We start from the raw sequence: 9,149 nt of genomic DNA on the forward strand, positions 1-9,149 counted from the left end.
AAGATGAGTGGTACTTCGGTATCCTCCTCTATATCTAGTATGACAAAGTCGGCTGGGAAGACAAATTCGCCGACTTTAGCCAATAGATTTTCAGCGACACCTTGTGGATATTTGATGGACCTATCGGTGAGTTGTATGCTTATTTTTGTAGGGCTTGTTTTCCTAGGCCGATTCGGTCGAACATTGATGCGGGCATGAGGTTGATGCTAGCCCCGAGGTCGGCTAGTGCATTGCGAATGGGAGATTCCCCAATCGAACAAGGATGGTGAAGCTTCCAGGATCGATCTTCTTTTGCGAGAGTTTGTTGAGTAGCAAGGCGGAGCATTCTTCGCTTAAATTAACTAATTGCACTGATTCAATTTTCCTTTTGTGAGTGAGGAAGTCTCTCATAAATTTTGAATATTTAGGCATTTGGGTTAGGACTTCAATAAATGGAATATTAACATGCAATTGTTTTAGTAAATTTACCAACTTTGTGAATTGCTCATCGGTCTTTTGGCGAATTAACCGACCGGGGTACGGTACCGGAGGATTCTTGGTGGGCTCTTGATTTGGTGGAGGAGCCGTCTCTTGTTGGGGTGTCGGTGAAGTTGTGGTTTGGCTAGATTAGCTCTTTTCAATTGGAGGTAATGGGGCCTCCTCGGGACCCACGGTACGATTTCTCAATGTGATGAGATGTACTTGCGCCTTTGGGTTGGTTTCGGTATTGCTTGGTAACGCGCCTTGTGGTCTCTCGAAGAAATTTTGAGCTAGTTGGTTTATTTGTTTTTCAATGTTTTGAATACTAGCTTGTTGATTTCTAAAGTTCGATTCCAGTTGTTGAAATCGATCCGAGTTTTTCTTTTCGGTGTCTGAGATAAGGCGAGATACGGTATCTTCAAGCCTCTCTCGTCCCCCTTGTTGTTGTTGAGAGAAATTTTGTGACTCGTTTCTTGGTTGCTGAAAGTTTGTTCGTTGGTTTAGATTTTGTTGATTACTACTATTGCCGGGTTCTCTCCAACCAAGGTTAGGGTGGTTACGCCATCCCTAGTTGTAGGTACCCGTTGGAGGACCCGACGGCCTAGGTCTATTATCAATATAGTTTACTGTTTCAGTTTGATTATCCATTTCTTTCATACAACTCCAATTTTCATGTGGCCCACCACACCCTTCACAAGCCATAACCGAGGCCGTTTTTGCCATTTCTAACTTTTTGATTTTTGAAGAAAGGGCCTCGATTTGAGCTTGCAAGGAGGTGCTTTCATCAACCTTATGGGCGCCTGGGGCAATAGATTTTGTGCCTCGGGGAGTGTGCCACTAAATATTGGTTTGAGCAATTTCCTCAATTTGATTATAAATTTCATTTGGGCGACGATTACCTAAAAGTCCCCCGGAGCTAGAGTTAAGTGTTTGTCTTGTGTGTGGCAACAACCCATTATAGAAAGTCACTTGTTGCCATACCGCAAGACCACGATGAGGACACTTTCTTAGTAGCTCCTTGAACTATCCCAAGTTTCATATAAGGATTCCCCATCCTCTTGTGAATATGTGTTAATTTCAGTCATTAATTTAGCTGTTTTAGCAAGAGGGAAATACTTATATAAAAACTTTTGGGCTAGTTAATCCCAGGTGTTTACCGAGCCAACTGGGAGGGTATTGAGCCAAGCCTTAGCTCGGTCTTTTAGTGAAAATGGAAACATTCGAAGGCGGATGGCATCGTTTGATGCTCCATTGATCCGAAAAGTATCACATATTTCCAAGAAGTTAGTAATATGTAAATGGGGATCTTCGTCCGCAAGCCCATGGAAGGTTGCGGAGTTTTGGAGCATTTGTATCAAATGCGGCCGAAGTTCGAAGTTGTTGGCCTCGACATTAGGTGCATTGATAGCGGCGTCGAGATTACCTACGGTGGGACGTAGGTAATCCATGAGGGTACGTTGATCCACCATTGGAAGTGGGTCCCCCGAAACTTTCTCTTGGTTTTTAGCTTTAAGTCTTTTTCTTAGAAAGCGTTCGGGTTCGTCTAGAGGTTCTTTTATGTCTCTACTAGAACTGGAGCTCATACACTTCGTAGAAAGTTCAGATGTGGCGCCTGGGTTCCAAGTCCTGCCAATAAAAACAAAAAAGAACATTGGTAAGAAGTTTCACCACGGCCAGTGCTTAGATGAACACGGCCCGTGGTCGGAGATACAGTAATTGTTTTCCGGATCCCTGTTACTAGGGAGTTCGACACGGCCCCGTGTTGCACCGACACGGCCCCGTCTTGCATCGACACGGCCCCGTTCTCAACTCTCTGTAACTCGGAAAATAAAAACTGCCAGTAACAATGCTGGGCACGACCCGTGTCCGATCAGGCACGGCCCGTGCTGAGCTCTGCAGAAACTGAAAATTTAAGAAAAATTCGAAAAAAACAGAAAAATAAGAAAAAACGATTAGGCCGTTGATTCCTAACTTTCTTAAAATCCTTGTGTCCCCGGCAACGGCGCCAAAAACTTGATGCGTGTGTAGTGTGATAGGATTTTATGTATTTTTTTACCCCTTTTACACTTTAGTCAAGTATTAAATTTATAAAACACGATATTTTACTAACACTAAACACACATATGGGCAAGTGCACCCATCATGAGCGTAGTATAGCGTTGGTAAGATACCAAGGTCGTCCAAGGACCCAAGAGCTTTTAGTACCGGTGTAGGATCGTTAGACGACCTGATGAGTCGATCAGAAGAGTGCTCAGACTGAATCAGAGGCGGAATTCATTGATTCAGTCTTTGTTTAGCTTGATTTCACAATTTAACGTCTCTTTTATTGATCTGCTAACAGTATACAAGCTCTGGAGACAATCCGGCAGGGCTTAGCCCTTACACAACCTAACTGTTACCTAGTTCCGCTTGAATGACCTACCTATATATAGGAGACATTGGTTCGCTTATACGGACATGTACGTATAAGCGGACCTACATCACTGACATATAAGCGGACCTAATGACACATAAGCGGAACTATCCTAGTGTCATAAAAGCGAAACTATTACTAAATCAAGATTTCTCGATTTCCGTGCATGATACAAACAGCCCTAACCTAAGACTCGAACTAAGATGTAGTCGACAGACAACTGCACCAACAGACTCCCCCTTGAATGTTGACGGAATCTTTAGTGAGAGTCTTCAAACATGACAGCTCTTCACTCTTAATCGGTTTTCTTAAGGAACTCTTCCTGGAATTATGTACCTGGATCTTTCTCTGGCTCTAACTTTCATCAGACTCCCCCTATCATCAAGCTGGGATCGCCGTCTGGAATTCGTTATCACCATTGAAATCAACTCCTGGCTTTAACAGTATAAACTTCTTCTCAGGTTCTGATGTATCTCCTGGCTTTCCGTAGCAACAGGATCAGAAACCTGCACAACTCAAACACTCTATCACAAACAAACACAATTGTGATTCAACTTAATGAATCAACTAATCATTTAAGAATATTCAAGAATTTTTCACATTTAAAACCTATTAAACTTTCCAAAATCTGATTAAACATTTCAAACCAATTTAACCAAACCTCTGTTCATCATGTTTATTCTTTGAGATTTTGAATACCAGCTCTCCAACATCAGTTGTCGAAAATCTTTTTGAATTTTTCAAAATATGAAATATAAAAGCAATAACAACAATTAAATGCAGAAATGAAATATGTACAAACATATTTTTGTGAGTTCGTGCAAGAGGATCTGTTGGGATTGAACCCTATCAGAGAAACAGATAATTAAAGCCAAAACTGGATCAGAACAGTGGATTCTGAATAAGCAGATGCTGATATACAAATCTATCCCCTTGAAAGTGATTACAACTATTGATGACCTCCTATCTGCTGATCTTGCTAAACTGCTGACCCATAACTGCTGCTCAACTAAAGATCTGATGGAAGACTAAAGTCCTGCTGATTCAATCTACTGCCTTGAGTCAAGCACTGCTGATCCGGACAAGTGCTGCTGGGTTCACAGCAGTAGAAGGTTGCAGCAGCTGTTCTAAAGTCTGTTTTGTAATAGAATGTATTAGCAGTAGTTAACACAAGCAGTGTCTGTATAGATCAGAGGTTAGAGTTTGTTAGGAGGTTAGATGTCACTTTCATGGTGACGTCAGCAAAGATGCTCAGTAGTTTGCAAGTGCCTATAAATAGTCCAGTACTTTGTACTGTTCTATTAGCTCTTTACAACATTCGTCTTCTTTGCACGAACAAACTACTGAGCTCGGGCTGAGGGGGAGTTTGCATTCATACATCTATCTTTGTAATCGTTGTTGAAATTAAATTCAATCATTCGGTTCATTGTGTAAAAGATGTTTGATTAAAGTATTACTCTCATTTGATTGTATGCAAAGTTTGTTTTCATTTTAATTCCGCTGCACAACTCATCCATTTTCATCTTAACTTCAAACACAAAATACAATAAAAAAGAAACTCAGATCCAACAATTGGTATCAGAGCTTGGACAGTCAAATTTGATTTAACAATCATTTTGACGTAAATAGTTCAGCTCAAAACAGTTGATACTGATCGTTTGTTCGTCGTTGAAAAACAGAGTAAGGATTAATCACCACTAAAGTTGATTTCTCAGTACCTGTAAAACAACAAGAATGACGTCACAATCTTAGGACGATAAAAACAACATTGGTTCTCTCTTTAAACCACCTATGCTAAAAAGAAATGAGTACAACATCTGGCAGAGGAGGATGGGTCACATCCTCGCTCAACAAAGCACAGGTTGTTGGAAGTCTGTCATCTTTGGTCCTCATGTTCCTACAGTTCCAAGCGCTGAAGATGCTAAAAAACAAGTTCCAAAACCTGTTGAAAATTATACTGAAACGGATTATCAAAAGTTTGAACTAGATGCTAAACCATTTAGTATCATAGCATCAGCGCTGCCCAACGAAATATATGCTGGATTGTTACATTGTGACAATGCCAAAGAGTTGTGGGACGCGCTTAAAGAACAGTTTGGAGGTACCGAAGAGGTCATAGAAAATAATAGGGAAATCCTGAACCAACAGTATGAAACATTTTGTCATGTTAAAGGTGAATCACTGACGCAACAATTTGAGCGGTTCAGTTATCTCATCAGTGAACTGAGGCTTGTTAAAACCACTTTTACAAACTCAACTCAAAACAGCAGGTTCCTCAGGTCACTGCCAGATAAATGGGACACAATAGCGTTTGTCACCCGAAATTCACCTGAGTTCAAGGATCTGACCTTGACCCAACTCCATGGTCGACTCCTGACCTACGAAAGGGAGTTGAACCAGAAAAGGAAGTTACAAGAGTCAGGGAAAACCGTTGATGATTATTCATTCGGTAACACTGCTCTTCTGGGTCAAGAAGAATCTGGTGGTAGGGGTAAGGATCAGGGTTATGATCACTTCATTGACATAACTGCTGGTGCAAATTTTAACAACCCTGATCCTCACTCTACAGGTTATGCATTCACTGCAAATGAAAACCAGATGTCAGACAATTTAAGCTTTGAACTAAATGATTTACAGCATTTTGACCCCACTGATCTAGAGGAAATGGACATCTTGCATCAACTGGCCTTGCTAAGTGTTAGAACTAGCAAGTTTTATAAAAGAACAGGGCGAAAATTCCCAGGGTTGGGTTGGATAAATCGAAAATCAAGTGCTATAAGTGTAACAGGTTAGGACATTTTGCTAGAGAGTGTAGGAGTCAAACAACTGGTCCCATAATCACTCACCCTATGTAACACCTCGAAAATTTACGTCCAATAATGTATTGACACGTGTCATAGACTTCCGGTATGTGAAAACAAACTTTAGAGGGACTAAAGTTGACAAAAGGTGAAAACTATGGAACGTAAGGATCCAAAGTGTCAACAATGGCTAAATAGACTCCATAATAACCCTACATAATGTTTATAACCTTAAACGGATGGATCATGGATCATACGAAGCGGAAATTGCACAAAAGTGAGGAATTACAAACTATAGGGGCTAAAAGTGTCAACATGTTGAATTTATACCTCTGAGGGAACTTTTGGTAGACCCGAAGCTTTGTAATGCTAAAATATACTCACTAGAATATGTGGTAAAAAGTTCATGAAGTTTCGTTATCGTATGAGAAAGTTATGGCCAAAACCGTACTTGAGGGGTTAAAAGCGTCAACGTCGAATTTCATGACTTTTCGGGTGAGCGCAAAGTTATCCGAGGACAATACCATGTTGGTAAATGTCCCAAGGTTCTTAAAAACCAGATTTGAGGGTTTACGAGCCAAAATAAATAGCCGAAACCTCGCGTGCAAAGACAGGGACCAAAGCTGCCATTTTTAATCAAAGTTTGGCAGCCCAGGTGCAGCTTTTTCGCGATCAGGGGCTGTTTGGTCCGAATTTTTAGTGCAAAACAGCTGGGATCACCTCCATTTCTCACCAATAGATGAGCATGCATGTCTTGGACACTTGTGAGGCTCTTACAACATCAGATTTCCCCATTTAATCAGCTCATTTCTTCATTTCTTGAGGCACTTGTGATAGTAACAAGAACACCCACAACTTGCAAGAACTCTCAAGGCTTTCCAGGAGCAATCTGATCGTCAAGGCAGCCTCCAAGTGTTTTCTAGGCTTCATTAGGACCTTTGTAAGCATTCATATCATCCTCTAATTCGTTATAGCTTTGATTATTAGCAAAAAGTCAATTCGTTGTTCATATAGTTTGACTTTTCGATTAAACGAAATTGGCTCTGTCATTTCTCAAATTGAAACCACTTATAAGTTGGTGTTTATGTGGGAAACAAACCCTCAAAAGGGTATTCTCTGATTCCCACTCTAAGCATGCTATTTGTCGAGTCAAAGATGTTCTTAAAAAGTCAACAGAAATCGTTTTTGCGAAATATAGCATAAATGGTAATGTAGATGACATGCAATCAGTTTGATCATCAAAAATAACTTATAATGAATATAAGAATGTGTTTTATCATAATCAACTCGACAATCTTTAGTATAAACTCGGATCGGAACCGAAAGTCTTATAAAACGACTTTTTCGTAGACTATCGATTCGGATCCGTGCATGCATGTTTGAGATCTGTATTAGAGTGTATTTTTGACCATTTTTATTTATGTATAACTTTCTGGAATTTTTACATTTTGAGTCTATGCTTAACCGATTCATATGCGAGTTTCCGATTATGCTTAAAAGTTGACTATTTTGCCCTTTTTGATATAAAACGTGATTTTTGGAAAAGTGAAAGAGTAGAAATCTTTATTATTAATTTATAAACTTGCACCGAAAATTTGAGATCAGTTGGTGGTCCAGATTTTGAGTTACGGCCGATAGCGTAAAACTATATCTTTATGTTAAATAAACAGCGCATTTAGCGTATAACCTATTTCAGGCCACTTTTCGATATAAAACTTTTTACCCACTGATGTTATATAATATTCTGGGATTTTTGAATATTTTTATTTAATTTTTGGCTGATCGGATCATACGTCGCTAAGTCGATTCGGTTAATGCCGGTTTTGACCGTTTAAGCCATAAAATGAGTTTTATACATTCTTTTGACCCCAAACCTTTTTCTACTGATTTTATTTGTTAAATAAATTATTTTGGGCATTCTGGAAATATAAAAATCTCAGCTTTCTTTTAAAAACCCGGAAACGGCTCTAAATCGCATTTTTAGCGTTTTTAGCGCATTGTAAGCGTTATACTCATATTAAACATATAAGACTCATACCTACTGATGTATTTAGCATATTTTCATATAATAACAGTAAGTACAAGATTTTGAACTCAGATTTCCAGTTTTGACGTTTTTAGCCCTTGTGAAATTACTAAAATACCCCTACGGTGCATAGTTTGATTTTAAATGATAAGTTTTGTCTACGGGTCATACCCTACTGTTATAACATGACAAATTAAGTATATTTACTGTATAATTCAGACCCGTAACTCAGATTTCCAAATTGACTCTTTTATAATCTTTTAAATGACCAAAATGCCCTTATGAGGCGTAAATTGAGTTTAAATCCATTCGGGGCATAATAGAACATAACTTGCTGATATTATATCATATTTAAAGCATATTATCTCAGGGAACTTGCATATGACTCTTTTGATTACCCGTAACGCCCTTTTAGCGTTCGGTTCGGTTTATGTAACTAGTTTGCATAAATTGACCGAAACGGGTCAAACGTTATCATTTTTATCTCAAAATCCAGAATGTATTTAGTATACCCATATTATACAAGTATTCAAACTTGTCGGGTCTAAATCACATTCTATCCGGTCTTTCGCTTAATCGTGCGCTTGAACCGTATCGTCCTTAAAACTAACCGGTCTAAGCTTAGGCTTAAATAAAGACCCGTTAGGAATCTAATAGGTTATTATAAACCTCTGTTCCAGAATAGGAGAACCAGTAAAAGCTATCTGTACTTGCTTGGTGGTATACGGCTGAGATTGAATTTATATTTAGCTCAGGTAAATACATTTTGACTTATTTTCCCTATACGGGCTTGGGGTACGGTATATAGAATACCGCTTGATCGAGCGTTCAAATCTTGCACCCCTGGGTATGCAATTGGAATAGTTTGTCCGACTCGTTTAAACAGTCTTGTTTTACTTTAAGCATTTGGGGGGTTATTGACCGTGTCCCGGATATCCTTGGCATTATCTTACGAGATGGCCACGACCAGAGCACGAGGTGTAGGCGTACACCCGTCGTGTATAACTCTTTAATGTGGTGTGTCTACTAATCTTTAACCCGGACAGAAGATCCCGGGCTACCAAACGTACGAGTAGCATGTAATTCGTTCACAAGTTTATACTGCATAATTATCCCAAGTTATAAAAATGCTTTATGCCATGTGCATTTAAATAAATTTTCAATCATTTTCAAAATGAGTCAGTTAACTTGTATTTACCAGTGTAAACTGACGTATTTTCCCAAAAGGTTAAGTGCAGGTACTACACGTACTAGGCTGGCTGTCTCCTAGAGCGTCCACAATAGTCTCGCAAGCTCGGACGACAATAACTGTTGAACAATTATCTTATTTTATTTGATCCGCCTGTGGATCGTTTCAACTACATATGATATTTATTATTACATTTTATTTAAAGTTGAAATGAATCTATTCTGCTTCCGCTGTGCATTATTATATTGTGTTGTTTGTCTA

At 39.2% G+C, this 9,149-nt stretch overlaps 1 non-coding gene across 1 annotated transcript; it reads left to right on the plus strand.

Moving 5' to 3' along the window:
• The first annotated feature begins 1,444 nt into the window (after positions 1-1,444).
• Positions 1,445-1,550, plus strand: LOC118481564. The gene has a single exon (XR_004865774.1). It is a non-coding gene; the product is annotated as a small nucleolar RNA R71 (small nucleolar RNA).
• The last annotated feature ends 7,599 nt before the right edge of the window (positions 1,551-9,149 follow it).

The sequence above is a fragment of the Helianthus annuus genome, chromosome 8, assembly GCF_002127325.2.
Source record: "Helianthus annuus cultivar XRQ/B chromosome 8, HanXRQr2.0-SUNRISE, whole genome shotgun sequence".
Taxonomy (NCBI): domain Eukaryota; kingdom Viridiplantae; phylum Streptophyta; class Magnoliopsida; order Asterales; family Asteraceae; genus Helianthus; species Helianthus annuus.